Below are 23,426 nucleotides of genomic sequence, written 5' to 3'. Positions count from 1 at the left end.
CATGACCGCTTAAGTATATTAATCCCACATGGTTACACTCAGCAGCTGAATTAAAGGCACACAAGTTGTTCCACGCTACTGTTCAAATACATATTCAGCAACATCACTGCTGCTTGTTCCCCTCCCAGCAGAAATGCAAATTGGCCTAAAAGAAACAGAAAACAAAACATCTGGGAACAGGAGCCTATAGGCAATGTTCTCATGGCTCAAAACATAAGTGTATATATTCCATGTACGCACAGATAAATATACACGTACATACGCAGAAGGAATAAATATACAGGGTTTCCGCACAAAACTGACAGGAAGAAAACATTTAATTCCTGACAGTTTTTCCCTGCTGTCACACTCACCTCCCCGCGTGGCAGTGCGTGTGTCCCCCCCGCCAACCTGCCCAGCGCCGTTCGCCGCGCGCCGCAGCGAGCCCCGGCCGCAGCGCTCAAGTGGGGGGCTGGGGCGGGGGGGAGGGGTGGGGGGCTGGGGCGGGGGGGAGGGGTGGGGGGGCGGTTCGGAGGAAGCCCTTGGGGCGGCCACGGCCCCGCGGAGCCCTTCTCCTTCCCCTTCCAGAAGTACCAGAAACTTAGGACTGCCGCTCGCTGCTGCTCCCCGCGAGCACGCCCTGCCAAATGCTGAGTTAACAAAACCATAAATCACCGCCGAACCAGATGCGACGGGCAGGCGGCAGCTCCCGCCGCCTCCCGCCCGTCCCACGCCGCGGCGGCTCCCCCCGAGCCGCCAAGGGGAAGCGAGCGGCGGGGGCAGGGGGCACCCGACCGAGCGCCGGGCCCGGAGCGCCTTCCCGCGGACCCGGCGGGGCGGCAGCTGCCGCAGGAGAGGCCGCGGCGGGCTCGGGGGCGGCGGCCGGCCGGCCAGGTGCGGCGGGACAGGCAGCGGCTCGGCCGGTCGCGCTCCGGCGGCCGCTCCCTGCGCAGGGAGGCGCCGCGGGCCGCCGCCGCCGCCAGGGTCCCCCGGGGCCGCCGGCACCGCTGCCGCGACTGCCCCCCGGGGCGGCGGAAAACGAAACTCCCGCCGCCGCGCACCGCAACGTCCCCGCGCGGCCCGGGGGACACGCAGGCGACACGGAGTCGCCGCAGGACCCGCTGCCCCCCCCCGCCCCCGGCCCCGCCGCCGCGGGGAGGCCGGCGGCGGCGCGGGCCGTTGCCTTACCTCGGAGCGGGGCGCGGAGAGGCGGCGGGGGGAGGGCACCCACTTCTCCCACCCGGGCGGAGGCGGCTCCGCGCAGCAGCTTGTCACCTCTCCCGCCGCGACCGCGACGGCGGCAGCTCCTCGCGTAGGGGCGGTACGGCCCCTCCCTGCCGGGGCTGAGCGCTGTGCCGCACCGCCCCGGGGCCGGGCCGGGCCCGCCCGCCGCAGCCCGCACCGCCCGCCGCAGGCCGCGCCGCCTCCCGCACCGCCCCCCGCACTGCCCCCTGCGGCCCGCACCGCCCCCCCGCGCCGTCCCGCGGCCGCCGGGGCCGGATTCCGCAGTGTTGCGCGGAGAGCCAGGCCCGACCCGGCGGCAAAGCCGAGCGCTGCCTCCGCAAAAACAGCGGGCGCGGCGGCCGGGGGTGCTGCGGCCGGGCTGGACCGCCGGCTCTGAGGCACCCCGGGGCGTTCCGTGCCTTGTTATCGCTGGAGCCGGGGAGTGTCACCATGGCCGTAGGCGATCTTCTGAAGGGGACCAGCGCCTGGTTTGGCTCCCCCAGCTCGTTCTTCCCGGATTTTGACTCGAATTCCTGAGCAGTTTCTGGTCCCCTTCAGTGGCGTTCACAGGCGAGAAGCTGCGCTCCCCTCGCCCGCAGCAGCCAGAGCAGGCCCCTGGCACCCCCCGCCTCCCACAGCCCGCTCCCCCTGCGGCAAGGGTCGCCACCTTCCCCTAAAACCCACAGAATATCCCCAGCCAGAGCGATGGGGAGAGCAGCGACGGTTGCCGGTTGGAGTCCCGCCGTGCCGAGCCGCGCTTGTGCTCTGCCCGGGGAAGCTGGCCGCGGGGTTCAGCAGAGCCGTGGGGGCACCGCCGAGCCCGGCCGTGGCCGCCGCCTCGCCCCCGGGATCTCTGCGGAGCCCTGCGCCGTGGCTTGGCAGGGCCGAAGCCTCGTCTGACAAAGGCTGGGATTCCTTCCCGGGTCCCTGAGCAGGCCCTGCGGAGAGCCGGGCAGCAGGGAACGGGTCGGGCACGGCCGGGAGCGGGGCCGCAGCTGCCCCACGCTACCTGGGTCTGAGTTCCTGCGGCATCGCTGCGTAAGGGCTGGCGGGGGGGGACAGATCAGGCAGCATCTGCGCTTCGATGTCAGCTAAATTCCTGTACTCTGTCCCCGAGGTCTTCTGCAAGCATCAGTAACTGAACTTCCAGATTCCTGCTACTGCAAAATGTGTTAGTTATATTTTGAGACAGAAAGCGAGCCTTTCAACTTAGCCACCTCCTTTGGCATTCAGAGGCTGAAAAACAGACAAAAAGAAAATCTTTTTTTTTTTTTTCTGAAAGTAATGAGCAGAGTGATGAATTAATATTTTAAGGCTAATTGGAAACCAGTTCTAAGCAGTCGGTTCAAGGCAACCCCATGAATAAAGGTGTTTGAATATAACCAATGAGGAAACGTATGCTAATATTGCTCTACTTTGGAAAGGAAATATAATAAATGCAATAAATAAAAGGCCCAGCCAGAGGCTAGCAGAGGATGCCACCAGGTACAATAAGCACCCTCCCCTGGCTGGCAGGAGGTGAAAATGGCTTTAAAAAGGGGGTGCGTGGGTGTTTAAGAAAAAAAGTCTGCTGCTGCTCCAGGTTAACCCATTGCCGAGGACGGTAGTCCCCAGGCAACCAGGGGCAACAACAGCATCTCTACCCATTCCTTCCCTCCATTTGCACAGTTTTGGTCTTGGGGAATGGCAGTTCTGTGAAGGAAAATAAGTGAGATTGTAAAATTTTTCCCTGGCACACTGGTTTTTTTAATCTTCATTAAATGAGAGAAAGCAGAACTGAAAAAGATGTTAAATATGCAAAAAGCCTCAATAGGACATTTCATGGATAAGACTTTAGTACACAGCTCATATCATAAAACACAGGATCTCCTGAGCTTTTCTGTTAGGCATCTACTTACAGGGAAGTGGAATTAAATATTTTTCAGGCCAAATCCGACATGGGTTTTTACCCTGCTTTTAAAAACCTCAAGTGATCTGCCTGTTCTCTTCAGGCAACTTACTGTGCCTATTAACTGTTTCTTGCCTCTCTTTCAGCAAATTAACCTGATTAAATTTTGTCTTCCGCATGTGAGTGTGGAGAACAGCTGATGTTACCCTGTTTACAACAATCTCTTACATATTTTCCCTTCAGACTTCTCTTTTTGATTCAGACTGTCCTGTTTTCCCAAACTTTTATCATTTCTGTTGCTCTCCTCTAGACACTTGAACGTAATGTCCACAATAGGACACCCTGAATCAGCACAAGCCACAGCAGTAAATGAGGAAAGTAGAATGACTAGTGATGACTTACAAATAGCGTATTTGCCGATAAATCCCTCAATGAGATTCGTTCTTGTTGCAATGGCAACTTCATGTTGACTCATCAAGTAGGGGGGTCAGTGCTAACAGCACCCTTTCCTCACCGGCTATTCCCCGTATGAATTTCATGCCTTCCAAAGTGCCTACCCAGCACTTGCCCTCATCTTGTTCATTTTGCATACTCTCCACCAATGGATTTTTTAGTAGCCGTAGTTTATCAGTGTACATTCTGAAGTGGCTTATTGATATTAGAACATGAATCATTAATTTTGCATTTTTCTATTAAAAATAGTTTCTAAATCAGTTTAATGAGGCTTAGTCAGTATTATCCTGCTTTGAAAAGCACAGCCTAGAAAATTTATGAGAAAGCAAGACAAAGTTAAATACCATTAACTCTTTTAATATTTCCAGGGGGGGTTGGTCTTATTTGTATTTGTACATTTTACTAAGAACATAACACAAACAGTGAAGGTATCCTACCGTTAAAACAAGGTGTGTGAATAAGGCGATTCATATTTCACAAAATTATTAAATGATGTCCGGAAAGTTTGCATACACTTAAAGCCAATCTGTCAAATCTCTTAACAGAGCACGAGATCCACCCTTCTGGTCTCTACTCTCCACTCCCCTCCTGCACCACCTGCCCCTGAGGGGCTTGCCCTGAGGCCACCGGCCATGCCCCCTGCCTGAGGTCCGGGAGCCTCATAGGAGCCAGCCTGCAGAAGATGCCAGCAGACATCATTAACCACCGGCAGCCATCCCCCGCCCAGTGGTGCCCTCATGTGTCTCCACACGTGAATTTCAAACATTGGGATTCCAGGAATTCGTTCGATTTTTATGTGACATTGGAACTCTGGCATACACAGTCCGTATGCTGTGCAGCCCCTTTCTCTGAAGCCTCAGATCAGTTTGGGAACTTCATACAAGGGAAGATCTATGGAGTGAGGTAACTTAAGCCCATACTCGTATAAGCTGTGCGATTAATTGAATAATAGTAGGTACCAAGAAAATCCAACCACCTGTTTTAGATCATGGCAGATTCCTAAATTTACACATGAATTCTCTTTGCCCCTTAATTTTCAAGGCTACCAGTAAAAAGAAACTGTACAAAAGACCCTTTTTAATATCTATATATTCACAGGCTGCAGCAAGGGAAAGTTGGCATCTTTTCACTGACATTATGCCTGTCTACACAAGCTGAGATTAATTTGTTGTTTCAAACACAGTTAAGCCAGTTCAACCCTATCTCATTTTTTAAAGAACACAAAAATTCAGCTGAGTATGAAGTTTTCCTGTATGTGAGCACCTATGTGTACATACAGAGTCCATCAGGAATCATAGCCAGTACTATAACTCATTCTTTTCTTTACTTTTTTGGGGGTTTGGTTTGTTTGGCTTTTTTTTTAATAGTAAGGAGACAACAGAAAACTTAACCTATGAATTCATGCAAGTTAATTGAACATATATTTTATTATTTAATGCTGGAGCATCAGGTTTCCATAAACAATTGCAAAGTCTGTGCAATGCCATCATCCAAGCAAATTAAGTCTGCAAGCTGCTTTTTCAGCACGTCTTGCAATGCCTTTTTTCATGTATCCAACATTAAATTTGTTCATATGATGACTGCGGCATTTGCCCCAGCTGTTCAGGATGCTTTTTGGAAACAATGCTTCAAATACCTTCATGATACATTTATTAGGGAGCTTGACAGACCTTCACTATTTCAGCACTTAAGGCCACAGTAGATCAATATATTACAGACACTATATGCCATGTGCTATTAAATTTTCTCAAGACACGGCCACAGAGAGCCAGCCAAATAACTTTGTTACTCATCTTCAGCAGTCACAGCAGAAGGTTATCTTATCCCACAGCAGACGAAAAGGAGAAACTAAACTTAAACAAGGGCCTGGTAGGGGCTGACTTCTTTAATTTGCAGTGGTGCCATATCTCCAGATGATCCTAAGATAAAACCCGTGTCCTGTGCTCCAAAGATAGGATCCCCCTGACTTGGAAGCAAATTCTTTCCCATTTATAAATTTGTTGAATGCTTTGGTGCTTTGTTCATAAAAAAAAAACAAAACCAAAAAAACGTAGCAGGCAAGCATCTGAGAAGGAAGGTTTTCCATATGATTTCAGAAAATGAATGCTTTCCCACCAATGTTCCAGCTCTAGGAGAGACTCCTTTCCAGTGTGTCAGAGGGAGAAAAACCTCTACCCACAAAATACAATTGGGCTACTGTGCATCAGAGAGGAGCCTTTCCTTGCTGTGACAGCCAACCAGCTGAAGTCCAGACATACAAGATTTTAATACATTCATTGTCTTGATGAAGAGCTGCAAATGTAATGAACATGCTCAGGGCCATACAGTACTCCTATCCTCCAGCAGGACTGCATGGGGACATCTCTATACTACTACATATGACTCTTCTCTGACCCTCTAGCCAAGTGTCACAGTGTGTGTTGCATGCATATGGCTAAGCTTCCTTCTACAGCCAACAAAGTTGGCCACATTTGCGCTGCCTGGTGTGCACAGTTATTCCCTGAGCTTCGGGGGTGGTGGTGTCTGTTTGCACGTTCAGTATTGTCTGAAAGCATGTTAGCTGTCATGTAACTATACCACGTGTTAAATAGTCATTAAACAGTGTGGACCAATGCAAACTGCTGATGCTGAGCCCATACTCTTGCCCTGGGCAGCTTACTTATATACACGTAATCTATATAGAGTCCTCAATCAAAAGAAACATGCAGCACTGACTATCCATCCTGAAACTAGGCTAAACTATATGCATGGAGAAAAGTTTCGATTAGGTTTTTACCCACTTAGTAAGTGTGAGTCCTCCATCTTCCCCAATAACCTATTCCAAAAGTTATGTTTGCTCCTAGCAGGCTGTCTCTCATTTCAAGTTTGTTTTTAGTCAACTTCAAAGTTCCAGCCACTGAATATATAGTGTTGCACCTTTGTCGTCCAGGTTGAGAAGCCAGCCCTGACCGAGCTCCCTCCTTTGCTCACTCCTATAGCTAGCAGCCACTTTAATTCTCTTCAGTCTTCGATAGACCACACACGCTGCATTTCTCAAGCCTCACACTGTAAAAATCTTTTTTGACCCTGAGCCTCCTGCCCTACAGATACAGCTAATGTTGCCAGATCCCATGTGTAATACATTGTATTTGGCCCTTTTAGTTTGCCTTTTTGTGGGACTGTGCCTCTCAATAAGATGATTCAGCCCCGCTGGCAAAAGTAGTACGTGCTCTTCAGTATTTACTATCATCTGCAAACTTTACCGTAATATTTTATGTTGTCTAGATCATTGATAAAAGTATTAGGCAACAAAAATCAATCTCTGGGAAAAAACCCTCATCACAATAATTTGCTTTGTTTATGTCTTTTCATTAACAGTGACATCTGGAGATCAACCAGTAAGCCAGTTTTTAATCTATGTAATGTTAATTTCATATAATGGAAGTTCTTTTAAATCAAAGTGTTATTGTGGTATTGACTAAAAAGCTTTGAAGAAATCAATGGCTGTTATGTGAATGCAGTCGTCTTTAGCACTCAGAATTATGTACTTCTCAAAGCAAGCAAAGAAGCACAGACACCCCCCACCCAGCAAAAGAACTACCTTATAGGACGCCATGTTGACTAATCTTAATTATATTTTAACCTCTAATTTTTGTTAATAAGATCCCAAATTACCAATCTCTTTGCTATGGTTATGACTGACATAATTAATTATTCAACAGGTCCTTTCAAGCTTTTCAAAACTGATGCAGCTTTGACAACACTTTTCTGGAATTACTCATGACCTAGGGAGATGCCTTATTAGCAGCTGAGGACAGGTTCTTGTCTAACTCCATCAGGATTGAAGTTTAATTTGAACAGATCCTGGTCTGCTTGCTTTCTTGCAGGTGATATTTATTCTTTTTGCCTCTTTCTTATGTGGATACATAATCCCTTTGCTCCAAATACCAAACAGAAATCTCTTGTACTGTTTACCTACCATACTTCACATATACTTGTTGTAGGAGTCTTCCTTTCTTCTCCTCCTAATCCTTATTAAAAGTGCCCTTTTACTGCATTTAATCCAGTTGCCTGCTAGTACTCCAGCAAGTAACTTCTTTTTTTATCTTATTACTTTCAATCCCTGTCATTAATTTCTTTGTTTCCCACTTGAGTCTTTACAAATTGATTTTCTATTTTCTCATTTCCTCGTTTCATTTTTTAACCAGGGTGGCATTCTGCCCAGTAAAAGCTTTACATGCTAATGAAATCATGGCTATCTACATATCCAACTGGCTATCTTTGAACAACTGGCAGTTTCTCTTAACACTTCCTACTTCAAAGCCGTGTTCTTTGTCCATTATGCTGACAATTAGTCTAAGCTTTGGGTAATTAGCTCTTTTAGAGTCTCACAGATGAATATTGGTGCTACCATTACATGTTTACCCAAACGGAGTGTAGTCAGATTCTAATCAGAAATACATAAACAACAGAGTAATTTTTAGAGTGACAATTAACTATTCTTTGTCAAGAGAAGGTCTGATAATGAGTCGTTCCCTTTGGGAGCAGGGCATACTGCATTAAGAAGCTTTAAAAAAGAAAATAACCCTTTTCCTTGAAGTTTTTCACTTATTTCTTTCCTTACAAACTACCCAGCAAACATTCCCTAGGTTGAATTAACCAATGCTATATATTTTCCATCTTGATGTTGTATATGTAGCTCATAAGCTTTAGCATAAAACAATTTTTCATTAGGTAAGATCCAAATGTTTTGACGATTCATGTATAGGATAATGTATTTCACGTGTTTTACCCTATAGCATTTTAAGGCTAGCAAGACCACAGCAATAATCCAATCAGACCTGCATTAAAATGGGACCCACATCCAGACCATATCCTCCTAAAATCACAGCATCAAGAGGTCAGATGTTGCACCAGGTATTCCTGCTGCCATGTCTAAATCTGGGCAGAATTTAATGCTGCAGATGCTCATCTGCTAAAGAAATTGTATTTTTAAAATAATACTCTTTTGGTTTTTTTATACAAAACCCCATCATGTATCTGTTTCTACACACACTTTTTAAAATATCATTTTTGTACCTAAATGTAACCAAACTGTATGACTCTGTTAAAAGACAGCGAACACATTTTTAACTATTATTAGTTCCCTACCAGAGAAGTTTTCTCACACTCATTAGTAAGGTTGCTAAAGTTCATACTTTACAGTTTCACCTACATCTATTTAATAATTTACAGGGTGGGAATTGCATCACTGAACAAAGCACTTAACTTTAAGCATTTGTTTAAGTTCATCGCTATTTGTCAGGCCACTTAAGTATGTCTTGAAGTTCCAGTGGAGCCTTGGTATGTTTAAATGGTTTGCTGAATAGAGATGAATTTAAGTACACACATTTGGGTTTTGTTTGGTTGGGTTGGGTTTTTTTTTCTCTGAGAAAGAATAGAGACTTATTCTGCAATTTAATACACACTTTTCAGTATTTCTCCTACTCAATGTCTTAAGAATGATAGCTATTTAAGAACTTTGATTTTAATGTTACCTAGTAAAAATACACAAATATTTTTTATAATTTATCCTTTGAATTATAGAACAAAGCATTGAAATATTCAGTGGCTTATAAACTATAGTAAATTTTTTAAATGTGCAAATGACTCTTGTAGGGATATGCTCAGTGAATACTTAACAGATCCCTAAAGCTACTGGAACAACTTCATAGAAGTTATGTCAGAGTTTTATACCTATTCAGCGCTGCTGCAAATGGATAATGTTTAAATAATTCATTTCCTTCTGCATGCAATGCATTGACAAGCACAGGTGCCCTCCTCACTACATAAGCCTTAGTTACAGTGTGAAAAAAATGTTGAGAGTTTCTGGAAGTGCGAAGGTGAAAAAGTAACGTGGTGAAGTAAGTTGTGTAAATTCTGACGTGAAAAGCGAATGTTGAAAACAAGGGGCAGCTAATCCATTTAGGTCTTTTTCTTAATCCATTTAAATTAAAAATAATAATATTTAAAAGGCCGTATAGTAGAATTGTCCCAGCTGCAATGAAGCAGGTTCACAGCCAGATGATACCGAGTGCCCCAACTCTGACTGCCATCTGAGCTGGGTGTTGCCACACACTCGGTGCAATCAGGAGAGCAAAGGCTGGGAGAGGTCAGCCAGGAGCTGCGGATGTGACAGCCACATTGAGCGACCCTGGCGGAGCATGGAACTGGAGCTGAGCAACAGATTAGAGCAAAACCAAAAGGGTTTTTATTTCCAAATCAATACAGAGAGCAATACAAAGTGAAGTCACAGATGGGAAAGTGATACATGCTTTCACATCTACATAATTCACCACTAATGTATGATTCATATAAACGCTTTCTTGTGGATAAATCCAATGCTGCACTGTGAAGAAGCGATGCATCTGTAGGTTAACTAATAGGGTATCTGGCACTGAACAGGGAAATCTTGTACTCAGTTGTACATCTTGTACTGATGTTACATATGGAATAAAACTCTGATTTGGCAGCATCCTATTTCTAGTTGTGATTTGGATAGTCTGGACCAAATTTACAGCATGTAGGGTACAAGTGGTGTCTTAAGTATGTTGAACGTATGCTTTGACATTTAAATGGCTGCCTATACTGTGTTTTATAAATCTGAAGGGGCACATATGTTGGGTATAATCCCCGTTATTTTATCTTTGGCTTTTCTCTTCTATGATTCATTGAGTGGACCCCTTTTTTTTTAACCAGCATACCTCAGAAGAACTTAACATTGGAAGTCCTTTGCCTACCCAGATTAGATTTTTCTTCATTTTAAAAACTTAAATAGAGATTTATTTGGGAAAAAAAAAACAAACCTTTTAAAAATGAAGCTGTGAAACTTGTTTCACCTGGAAGCATTATGGAAACATGGTACTTCACCAGTGAAAATTCAGTTGTGGCTTGTGACGCTAGAATAGTTAGATAGTATAGAAATATAATATAAATTAAGTTTACATAATCTTACAGATAAACCACCCATCTTTAAAAGAATCGTTATTTTATAGCAACACATCTTAAGGGAGCTGGGCAGGGTTGAAATGATATAAGAATATTTCTATTCCTTTTTGATGGATTTTAAACAGGATTGTGAAAATCAGCTGCAGCTAAAAATCACAACCATATGAATTCCTAGGTAATAACAAAGGTCAGCAGTATTTAGCCCTTTTTATTCTGCTATCTTACCTAACATTATCTACCTTTAAATGTACCATTGCTGGGGCACTTGAGTTCTCCGCAAAGCCAATTCAATTCAGTGGAACTGTAATACAAAGTAAGAGTGGCACCGTAGGAAAAATGAGTCAGGCAAAATGGGTATGAAATGACTGGGTAATAAAAAAAGTGCAAGGTGCAAAAATTGAGAGGGTTGTTGTGGAACTATTTCTGTTATGGATCTTTCTAATAAATGTGGAAAACCGGATGATTACACAGAATAACTAACTCAGTGGAAATCTCAGGTTTGGGCTTCAGTTTCTCATTGCCAAAAACAAGAGCTGGGAGACTGATACAGTCTTTTCTACCTCCAAGTAAAACTAGCACAGTCTTTCTAAATACTCAAAACCATCTTTTGCTGCACGATCAATACTTCACAGCACTTTGCTTCTTCAAAGTGCAATGTAAGTGCTACGAATTCAGTATAATGTTAGACTAAAGTTTAATAGGGTAAGGATTATATTCATTTAAAAGGATGATATCAAGTCAGATATTACATTAAAGTAAGCCCTCTTACTTGTGTTATTGATTAGAACTAGCTACGTTTTCTTCTAAGACTCAATGCTATGCCCACCTATATGGGTCCTGTCTATTTTAACACAAGACTAATACCAATCTTAAACTGCTTTATTTCTTTTACTCTTTCCCTGCCTGAGCCACTGTAGGGTTTGTACACTTCATACCAATACCACAATGTAAACAAAGTCCCCATACCTTTAAAGAGGCAAAGGCACATGCCTCTGCACTGAACTTAATTCTTTGTATTGAATATATATTAACAGATTGTCTGTCACAACATCCCTTTGGGTTTGTTTGGGTTTTTTTGTTCATTTTTCTGTCTTTTAATTATGGATGTAGCTTTTTATACTAGATTTTCCTATTTCCTCCCATTGCGCCTGCAATAAATACAGTAAAGATTAGTGGTAAATATCACTCTCTTGAAAATACATCTTATGTATAGGTTTCCTGAGATGGTGCCTCATATGTCAGGGAGAAAAGGCAGCAACAGCACATTTCCCTTTAGGACAAGACATAAAGGCTGCCTGGATCATGGCCAAACAGCCTTGGCGCACACACCACACACAGGTATATATTCTCGGTGTGTCAGGCAGCCTGGGCTCAAGAGCAGCCTAAGCAAAAGGAAGACTCTGTTTCTAGGCCCTGCTATGAAGCTAATAAGCAATATATTAATCCAGAGTCAGAGAGCATGGGGAAAATGATGTTTTTGAGAAAACACAGCTTCTCCAGGAGGAATATGAATGTGGGTGACAGAAGCTCTGGAAATAAAACAGTTTTGTCCAGATCCCAAAACACTCTGGGTTGTCTTAAGGATGGAAACTGGATCTGTTCATTTTCTGTATCTGAAGAGGCCACTCCAGTAATTAGATGAGATGAAGATGAGTGTAGGTTGTTTGCTAAAGAAAATTATTTCTAGGCAGCACTTTACTCAATTTGCCAAGAATTTTCAACTTGCTTTCAGAAGGCTCTTTTCTCATCCCTGTCATGACTACCATGACAATGAGAAGTTGACCCAGGAGATACAGAACCATCTGATTCTAGTCAAAGGGAGGAATGTTATGAAATTCCAGAGCTACCCATGAAAGGGACTAAGGCCTAATGCCTAAAAGCGTGCACTCATTTGCTCTTCCAAATCACATGCCACTGCTTTACTGTATTTTGTAAAATCATTGCACACCATATGGAATTAAAATAGCATCTGGGAATTGGCTCAGAATTCCAAGTTTCCATATAATCCTCAGCCATATCTTTTCTATTCATACATACACCTTGGATATCTTCTGAATTATTTATAAAACCTATTTTTTAGATGACAAAAAGGGCTATCTGTGTGGTTCTTCAGGAATTTCTTGGCCTGCTGTAGTTTTTATTCCCACTCACAAGACTGGAATTTTATGTCCGTTTTTACTTACAGCAATCTGTACAAGATCATCAGTACTATTTCATCCTTGTATTTAAATCCCCATCCAAAAATTTTTATCTGATAATCTTTTTAATATTGTTGAAACAGCACCCATATAGCTGTGTGTTTCCACTCTTGCATATAACAGAGAAGACCCTGACATGCGTTTTGCAGCTGTGTACCAGCACACTTACAGCAGATCCTTCAACACTCAGCACACACATAGAGGGAGTCTGAATAATATTCTTGATCCTTTATAACGATGGGGTTTAGACAAACAGGGAAGTGGATGTCTACAACCATTTCATCTTCCCAAAGAGAGATGTAAATGAAGCCTGTTGTATAAGTTCTTCTTTCTCATCAGATAGCTCCAGAAAGAAACAACAGAGAAAGGGATAGATTTGGACACATCATTTTATTATGCTGGAATTCCTTACAAGAGCAACTGTGATACCACAGTCTTCTTCACATTGTCTTCAAGAGCATGTGAAATGGCAACGAACAGTGACTGATATTACACTTGCATTATTTACAACTCTTTAAAAGTCAGATTTAAATTATTCTTTTAGTTACTATGGTAATCTAGGAGACCTTTGCAGCCTCCAGCTTTTCTGAGTAAGGAATGAACTGTTGCTTCAAAGCACTTTCAATATTGCTACAGAAGATTATTTATGATGCCTTTTTTTTTTTTTTTTAATCTTTCCCTTTTATATTCGTTTGGCTGGTAACACATTAGATTGCTGTCATCTGGAGTGGTGACTTCAATATAATAATTCTGGCACCAGATCTGTAGACAGCATGGGTTAAAGATGCTCAGCCTTTCATCCTCATGTGTAATGATGAAAACCTAGATTTGCTCTATATCAGATCATAAAGGTACTGATGATTAATAAAATATGAAGTAAGAATTTGGAATTTATTTTGTTATAATGTTACATAGACTTTTTCATTTTTTTGTATGTCTTCATTGGAGGATTTACGTTGCAGTTAAGATTTAAGTTACACTTACAGGTGCTCTTCTGTTGAGACTTATGAGAAATGTTTACAACTAGTACCTCTGAACTTCACTGACTAGTACTAAACATTGGTAATCTGCTTTAAAATATTACTCTTAGTCAATTTTCATGCAATCTGTATGCAAATAGATTTTTAAAAATAATTACATAGCTATGAAAGGCGATGGACAGGGAGAGCCCCGAGATCTTAACTTGCAGAGGAGGTGCGATGCTGAGTAGTACAGTACCTCAGGTTTGTATATGTTATTATTCTGCCCAAACTTCCAATGGAAGCAGCAGCAGGCTTAAGAAGGCATTTCTGTGTCTGTGCTCTTCCCCTTCTTTATTGTCCAGATATCTGAGTTATTTGTTAGGTCTGGTGGAAGTGTAGTGGAGAGTTTTGTGATACACCCACCAGTCTTCAGGGAAATTAGCCTGACATCACCTCGACAGTTTTAGGGAATGGTCAGCCTGATGATAACGGCTTTCAGTCATTACTGACCTGGATTGGATTTGAATCACAGATCAAAGGATTAGCTTTAAACTTCACTTATGGTTTATTTTTTGTGTTTGAATGTCAGTGAATATAATGTGTATTCCTTTCATCCTGGGCACAACTCCCAGTGTTGATCAGAAATCATAATTTTAATTTAAAAGTATATTTTAAAATTTTCTTCTACTGCATCTTTCCCAAGTTTTTAAAGGTAGAGGCACTTAAGTATTCAAGAAATTTAGGTAGGCTTTGCATTCAGATCACTTTCTTTGTCCAACCTCCTGCATATACTGCATGGAAAATTTCACAAAAATATAACATAAAAGTTTGTGTAAACCATCACGTTGCAGTGGTAGCCACCATCTCAGGACTTCTGATAGTTTAACTTGTTTCTCTGGTGTTTAAATCCATTATCTATGCAGCATCACAACGTAAGTAAAACCCATAGTGATAAAGCTCATGCTTCTTTCCAGAGGAAGCCATTGAAATAAAACATTTGGATTTTTTCACCTCATTATATCCCATTCTTCAATTTCAAGCTACTCGTACATGATGTTTCAAGAGAAGTCATAGGGAATGACACTGGGTTTAAGTTACATGAATTGTACACATCTTCTTGTTCTGATGGAAATGTGGAATGAGTGACCAAATATAATTAGGAAATTAATAAGGCTGTGTCTATGTTGGCATTTTGGCTTGGACCCTTAAAGCAATTTTGAATCAAATCCCCCAGTTGTTCACACTTACTGCACATTGTTGCATAAAAGGAATGGGTTTTATATATACAGACTAGATTTCTTTCAGAGAAACTAAATCCCAAGCCCCATACCAGGTGTTCCCCAAATGTGCTCCATCCCCATGTGGGGCTCCAAACTGCAATGCCCAAACCAAACATCAGACAGTTTCCAGCCAGAGACATTTGGTCCAGACCACCACTTCAAACCTACTCTGAGTCAAAACTTCAGACCACATTTATTGAAGATGTAGAAGGCTCAGCATCTAACAGCAGATCTATTGACCCGCTCCTAATGCATCAAGTTGCTGGCTGACATACACACAGCCTCCATCTTCTCTGCATGTGTAGGCCTGGCGCAGCTAGAAGGAGGGACATGTCTGCGTGCTTTTTGCAAACCGCTGTGCAAACCTGTGCGCTGAGACAGCCGTTGCTGTGGCTGAGTGAATCACAGCTACTAAACCTTTCTAGGTTTAGTAGATCTTCGCACTAACGCGGCTACGCAGCTACCGTGCAGCTCAGCGTGCAGGCCAGCTCGTGCCTGCCCACCAAAGGCTGCGTGCCCACCCTTGGGACACTGCTCCACACGTGCTGGGTGTCATTCTGCGCAGAGCTTCCTTAAGAGCAGGACGATCACCCAAAGACACTGCTCCCAGGCTTGGGACCTGTTCCGGTGCCCCTCAGAGGAATGTTCTAATGATGGCATGCAAAATTATACAACACTATCAGATTTCAGCCAAATCAGACCATAGGTCACGTACAACACAGAGATGCCTGGAAAACAGATGCTCCTCATAGCTCTGGTTATCTAAATGTATGTGGTTGATTGCTTTTTTCATGTTAATGAATAGAAATCAGGAGAAGTCTTCAGATAAGATATTAAAATAAAATGACTGCAGTGGGTCCGAGAGGTCCAAAGATGTTTTGCAAACACACTTAAAAATGCAACAGCTCTGAAACTACAGTGAATACTTGACACAAAGAGTCATCTCTGTCAATATGCATAATGTTCTCTTATTGTTGTTGATGAGATATTCAGAATAAAATACTGAGGCTTATTTTTAAGCCTATTTGTGGATTACTTCCAGCAAGTCAGTTTTACAAAACAATCCTAACAAAAAGCACACGGTATAGCTCTTTATATAAATATATTTCCCATTCCTCTTTTTTATAGATACTTTATAGTCCACCCATCTTATCACACAAAAGGAAAAACACTTTCGTTACTAAGAAATGGCTTTCATATGAAATAGCATAACTCAATACTTTTCCACTAAGTAAGAAAATGAATCCTTCCTTGTTAAAAAAAAAAAAAAAATCTGTTTTCATTTCACTCTTCTTTTTATCAGCCAAATAAAGATGAGCAAACTTCAAACACATGTTCAGTTTTTTAGCTAAAAATCTACCAGTGTATTTGAAAAGGCCAAACTTCAAACAGGCCAGAAGACAGTTCCTCTCTCATGACATAGTTTTGAAGGACTGTTACCAAAGCACCCACTTGCTTGGCCAGAAACCTTTTAGTAACCAGAATGACAGTTCAAGCATACATTTAAGTTCTAAATTCTAATGCCCAGCATCCTATGCTTGGCCATCTCTACAATCACCACATAAAAGAGCTTTGCTTTCTCTTTTTCTGTCTTCCAGTTAGTTCAGCTGCTTGCCTGTACTGATCTCTCCCTTTCTTATCAGACATGGACACATCATAAGACTAGTATGTGTAACAGCTTGTTCAATAATAGCACTATTCCTGCAGGGTACAGAGGACTGGATGGCCAAGCAGAAAAATTTGCTACTGCAAGATTTATTCCTATAAAGTAAATGAGGGAGAAGTCCAGAAATCATTCATCTCCCTTAAGAGATAAATTCTGAACACAACCTTGAAATGCTTTCTAGCATTTCACAGAATTTCATTTTCATAAAATTGACCTTACTGCTTAAAACATCCAGCAAATAAAAGGAAGGAAAAGCTTAAGTTAGTAGCTTCTGATTGCTCTAGACCAAGACCATCTTCATTGCTCCAGAGTTACTCACTAAAGCTGTTGTCACTTGCCAGAGATTCAAAGTCATCATACAGCTGAACACATTTTAAGGAGATGCACAGAAGCAGAAATGTCACAGAGGCATTTTAAGGAGATGTACAGAAGCAGAAGGTAGCTTGTTGTAGTGCAACTCAATAGTGAAAAAAGAATTGTAGGTACAAAAGGGCCTCTTGCCCTCAGCAATTCTTCAAACGCAGCACAAATGTAAGCACGCTCTTGCTGCTTTTGAGAATGAGTCTTAAATCAGCCAAGATAATCCTGTTGGAGTCAAGCAAAAATTAATACCACCTAGTCCTAACGTGACCTCAGCTGGACTCCCACGTGCATCTCTGCCCACCCATGGTTAAGAGAGTGTAGCTGAAATTCCAACAGTTGCAAATGATACTCAAATAATCCAGGGAACGGAGAGCTTGCTTTGCAGGAGGAAAGTAAAAGGTTTTAGACTGCTTGGTCTAGCAAAAGGGTAACTGTGGGAGAACATGATTCATGTCGTGTGCTTGGGCTTGTTCCCAGCTGTATGAATGCTGACCAGCAGGCCAGTACACACATGCTAGCTGGCTAATGGGCAAGCCAAATAGATCAAAGTCATCCTGGGACCTCTCCAACAGCGGCCTGCTGATGTGGTTGCCTACCTAACAAAACTTTTAGTTTCTTAAAACTCGTGAAAACTTAATATCTGAACTTTCAGTTCCTCTGACAAATTCAGCTGAACCTGAGCCATGGCTTCAAAAGATACTGAGCCTAGAGCAGACTGAAACCGAACAACTGACCGGCAGAGAGACAGAATCAATAGTTTCTTAGGAAAGCAGCTGTGGACACCTTAATAAAAAACGTATAATGACAGTAAACATATCTTTAAACAAGGAAACAATGGTGAGACAGAGTCGTTAGGGAAGAACAAGAGATATTTGCATGCATTGCATAAGCCAAGACAGAAAAAAGGTCTTTTGCAACTTTGATCAGCAGGAGCAGCATATTACATTTTGAGCTTCTCCATTAAACAAACATAGACTGTGAGTAGGAACAACTACATAAAAGATACGATAAACAGCATACTATATTATTATTTCAAATTACAACAATTGTAGTTTAAGGATTTGCACTGGGGGGAAAAAAATCAGCAATGTGGTCAGTGACTCTGCTTGCAACACAGTCTGCCTACTATAGGTGCTACATTGTAGCTTTGAACGCTCACTTTAAGAGGACTGTTTCACCAAGGTACCACTATAAAGAAAGAGGTAGGTGTCTCTGAAGACCTCTACCCCTTCTCAAAGAACCTTGGCCCTTACTTTGGGAATGGTGATTCAACAGGCATCTAAAATGGAGGTACAAGTCAAATATCCAAAATGCGTAGATTGAACTTGATCCTTACAGTGAAGTATGTTCTCAGATCCTGGGGTTTTTAATCAATATCAATTGCAAGAAAACTCTTACTGTCATTATTTTTTACATGTGCGCTATGAACACTGTTCCCTGATGCCCAGCACTGTAAAGTATAGATCCTTCCCACGTACATTCAAGATTTCAACATCCCACTGAAGCATTTCAATCTAGTTAAGGAGTTGGCTTGGGAGAGTGATGGAACGATCAAATAGATTTATTAACTTTCAGCTGCTGTCATTCATGAGTTTCCATAAGAAAATGTTGGTCTTACTCCTTTACATGTTATGAGGGAATTAAATTCTTTTTTTAGTCACATTTATTTACAGGAAGCAAGACAAACGTTAAGACTCCACAGACCACCAGATCTGAAGGACTTGTAGTCAAGAATTAAATTCTATTTTAAATACTCAGACATTGTGGTCTTGTAAGGGCTTATAATCAGCAATAGGTTGTCAGTAACGTACAGACAAATTTTCTCAGGGGGGTGAAGGCAATGAGAGATGATAAAGGAAGATTTTCTAAGGGGTGGAGGGGGTTTGTACCACCTGCAACAGGAGGACTGCCAGGAGGGGTGGCTTCTATATAATCTGTGTGGAGCAGCATGGCTTTTGAGACATACATCCACAGCAGAGAAGAACTGGGGGGGGGGGGGGGGGGGGGGGGGAAGTGCAGGGGATCCCATGTCACTCATGGTCAACTACAACAAGGACTGCTGCATCACAGCGCTCAGCAGAGTGATGCATGCAGCATGCTAGGGAGCTAGGAGACACCTTCTCCCAAACTGCTGAAGATGGCAGCTTCTATGCCTTCCCACTGCCGGAAACAATGCAGGCAAAAAAGGACTGAAATCCAGATATTGGGAGCTCTCTAGTGGCCCTTGTCTTCTCAATTTCTACCAGAAAGCACGAGAGAGTAACTGAACATACTATGTTTCTCTGACAAACACATCCCCATGAAGAAACCATATGGACTCAGAATTGCAGCTTGACAGTTTTAACAGAGATGGGGACTTCTTTTCAACAAAATCCTGACTCCTAAAGAAAAACAGAGAAAGAAGGGAAGGGAAGGGAAGGGAAGGGAAGGGAAGGGAAGGGAAGGGAAGGGAAGGGAAGGGAAGGGAAGGGAAGGGAAGGGAAGGGAAGGGAAGGGAAAAGATAAATGCCAGCCTTTTCTCTTCTCTCTTTATTCAGCCTAATAGTATAGAGATGAACCTGTTTTTTTTTTTATTCTGGGCTGTTTTGCAGTCTAGCTCTCCACAGGAAGCCTGTCTAATCTTACAAGTGCCTCAGACTGACTCCAGGCTAGTAACTAGATCTGAGCAGGAGGACCAGTGCATTGCTGTAAAGCCCCATGGAAGTGGACCACCTTTCAAGATCATGTCTACCTAGCACTACAATTATGGAACACTTTTTTTAAGCAAACATGATGCATTTCAAGGAATATGATGTATTTAATACTTATGGTATCCTAGCACTTGTGTGAGACATTAGAAAGTACGCAGCAAAGCACAGTATTGGCAGTCGGACTGGATGATCCAGTATAATGAAAACCTTTAATTTCTAACATCTGTAACAATGTCTCCATTTCAGGCATTTGTGACAATGATCTTTACTTGCTGTATTTTTGATTAGTCGTCCAAGTGGTATCCTTTCCAAGTATTAGCAGACAGAATAATAATAGCTCATCATTGTAGATGGCAGCAGGCATAAACAGTAGGAGACATTAATTATCACCCTTTTGGTTTACAGCAGCAGAAACCACCATTAAAAGAAAAAGAAAAAACCCTAAGTAGAAGATAGTTCTTCATTATCAAAGCTTTATTTCCTACCAAAAGGTCACCTAAAAAGGAAAATAAAGTTGAGGTTATGCCAAATTTCGTGGGTTTTTTTTAATGAAGTACAGAGGCAATCTGGAAAAATATTTTTGATCCACCTATTGGTTACATTTGAAATTCTGACATGTAATATGTGGAGAACAAAATAGATTGTGATCTGAGATGTACCAGTAGAAAGGGAGTGCAGGAAGAAGGAAAGGATTTACTCAGATTAATTGTTTGCCTATCTACTAGTAGTGACAAGTCCAGAGTAAACTGGGACAGAAGGATAGATAGCACAAAGCATATAATACTGTTTCCACTTCTGTTAAAACACACAAAAAAAGTAGCCATATTATCTTTTGCTTGGTGTGACAGTAGACTAGTATCAGCTCTTCTTTGACTTAATTGCATTTTCTTATTTTCATTATTACATTAATAAATCTGCTTTTTATGCTACAAACATTTTGGGAAGACTTTCACAAGTATAGAATTTTTTGGTATCAATTCAAGTCATAGCAGTTGAAGCAGTGTTACAATCATTAAAATCATAAGGTTCTCTATCTGTGTCATGCTTCCCAATTTTATTACTATCTCTGTGATTAGACAATTTTCATTAAGGCTTTAGAAAAGGTGATATGAAGATCACCTTAGCGCTGACGTCTCCCTCAGAAAGATACGGATTAGGAAATCTTTTCTCAAAAGGAGATGTGATAAAAGCTGAGGTTATAAGAATATACTAGAAACATTTAAGAACTATTGGGATAGAATTGAACTTAAATCATGTAATGCAACTTTATTCTGGAGATCTTTCAGTGCCAAATCTGCATCTTGAAATAATCCTGCAGTCATTCTGTTTGAGCAGTTTAGTCTATTTTAGATTTTCTACTTGTAACCCCAAAGTTGGCCAGAAGTGTTTGATATAAAGGCCGCAGAGAAGCCATTCAGGCAACAGCATGAATTAAAAGCAAAATCTTTCATCCCACAGAAAATCTGACACTGATCCAATTGACTTGTCACTGTATAAACAAATTGCTGCTATACTACATCAGCTTTTCCAAAACTGACCTGTGTGATTTGTTGGATTGTGTGTTTGTGATCTCATCCTCTAGGTTTTCAAGGCTAATGACTTTTCATATGGCTGTTGTTGGAAGTTTCTAATAGTCTCTGCTGTGTATCTGATGTTTGACACACACCTAAACAATTCAATTTGATTTTTAATGCAGCATCCCAGCTCTGTTTTTAAACGTCTAATACCAACATTTGGGTGAAAGCTCTTGAAATCTCCTTTCTGACAGGATTCCAGGAAGGAGAGTTCTGGGGCACAGAGAGGCATGTACAGCAAACCCCCCTGCAGTGTCGGATTCAGCTGAGGTGTTCAGCTCAGGAATTCTGTTCATTGACAACAGATACTTCTGCATAAAGCTTGTTCTGACAAAACCATAATTTGTCATTCTTAAAAAGGGCTGTAAGTCAAAGAGTGCTTAACAGTTCAAGATAGCACTGCTGCTGAAAAAAGGGGTCCCCAATCTCCTCCACTCTCTGTAGCTCATTCCTACCTTTGTGTTACTGCCACCTTTTTGTGGACGCAGCTGCTTCCGCAGCTACATGCTCCTCTGTCAGACAGGAGATCGGGTCAGGCCCTGTGTTAGCTTTCGGCCTGGTCTGTTCCCCACCTTAGTTCATGGTGTAACCATGCAAACATGTACGATGCTATAAAGCAGGGAGTGAGAAGCTGGGGACTAGTGAAAGCTTATTCTAGTGAAAGCTTATTCTGGCTTTAAAAGTTCCTCAAATTACAGACTTGGCTATGAGCCACATGCAGTGATGGCTACTCGGGCTGGTCAAGTCCTGAAAAGACCCCTAGGAACACCAGAGGGACTCACCCTAGCGAGGTAAACAAATAGGATGATGTTAGACTAAGCTCGATGTCTCTAGCTAGCACACCTGTGAAGGGAAACTTGGAATTGTTTGGGATTCTTATTCAGGAAGGATACCCACTTACCACTAGGGACAGCTCTAGTGACAGCCTTTCTTTAGTACACAGCGATGTTCAGAAACAAAACGCAGCATTAGATTGCCTGAGAATGGCACTGAGGAAAACACCAAAAAATGCTATGTACCCATTATATTAAAAGAAAACAGGTTGCAGAAGTGATTGCACCATCTGCCAACAGAACACGGCACAGAACAGCGGTTGTGGGTATTGAGAGGAAAGCAACAGGAATGACTGGGAGTACAGAAAAAACATGCACAAATAGATTTAAATGATTGGGATTGTTATTTCACAAAGCAGACATTTAAAAGAGAACATGATAATAGTATTTGAAGTAAGGAATGGTACAGGGAAGGTAGATAGAAAGCTTTGTTGAGACAGCTTTGTTCCCTGGCTCAACACAAGACTATGGAGACATTCAGTGAAATTGTAAGGTAGCAGATCAAAAACTGACAAAAAATAACACTTTTTAGCACGAAATGTAATTAGAGGATGCAGTGCTGACGCAGGCAATGGGGCGTATGTGGTAATTTGAGGTCTCTTACACCTCTGTGAAAGAATAAGCTAGTTAGCGTGCAGGGTAAGGTAAGAAAGCTTGAAGTTAGGCAGTTACTGTGGAGCAACACCGATTGCCACCAGCTGCTGACCTACACCAGCCTGCTACCTGTCCCAGCTTGTAACCATCTACTTCTCGTCTTGCTGAGGGGTTTGTAAACCAACAGACAGCAAGACTCCCATCTTCTGAATAGCATGTCTATTGAAGGGAAGCTGGGTACATTCACTGTACGGGATTAAATATATGCAAGCACAGAATCACATAGAAAGGGATTTCCTAAAAAAAAAAAAAAAAAAAAAAAAGAAAAGTGGTCTTCAAAGGGACTTTCACGGAGGAGATGCACCACCACACAACACATCTGCTCTGTCTGGGAAGAGAGGAACTGCCACGCCTGCAGGTTTAGGCCAGTTTGACAGACCTGACATTGGTGCGGAGCTGTGGTGGCAGCTCCTGCATCCCCGTGGCTGGGCAAGCAGCAAGGACCAACACATGAAGTCATCGCAATAAATCACTTTTGAAACGAGATCTAAGGCTGTATTTGTCAGAATTGAATTAAATAAAAAATCGGTGCATAAAACACTGGGGGGGGGGGGGGGGGGGAAGCAACATTTCAAAGCAGACTGTTGACAGGTGACATTATCCTGTCACCTGATAACGACAAGTGACCTGCCGAGCACAACGGCGCTGGGTGCAGCTGCCTGTCACCGGTGGGCTGCTGCCTCCCCCCGTCTCTCG

General features: G+C 42.5%; 1 protein-coding gene across 9 annotated transcripts in view; it reads right to left on the bottom strand.

Moving 5' to 3' along the window:
• The window catches only part of MBNL2 (muscleblind like splicing regulator 2), a 131,200-nt gene extending 112,248 nt beyond the window's left edge, over positions 1 to 18,952 (bottom strand). For 2 of the 9 annotated variants that reach the window (XM_080375016.1, XM_080375006.1), the window contains exon 1: positions 1,168 to 18,938. The gene's annotated coding sequence lies outside the window, so the exon portion shown is untranslated. Of the gene's footprint in view, positions 1 to 1,167 lie in introns of all 9 variants that reach the window. The other 7 variants (XM_080375009.1, XM_080375005.1, XM_080375015.1 and 4 more) reach the window with 7 other exon arrangements.
• Positions 18,953 to 23,426: the final 4,474 nt, after the last annotated feature.

This window comes from Falco punctatus, assembly GCF_963210335.1.
Source record: "Falco punctatus genome assembly, chromosome: 2".
NCBI classification, from domain to species: Eukaryota; Metazoa; Chordata; class Aves; order Falconiformes; family Falconidae; genus Falco; species Falco punctatus.
This window is presented reverse-complemented; position numbering and strand designations above follow the sequence as displayed.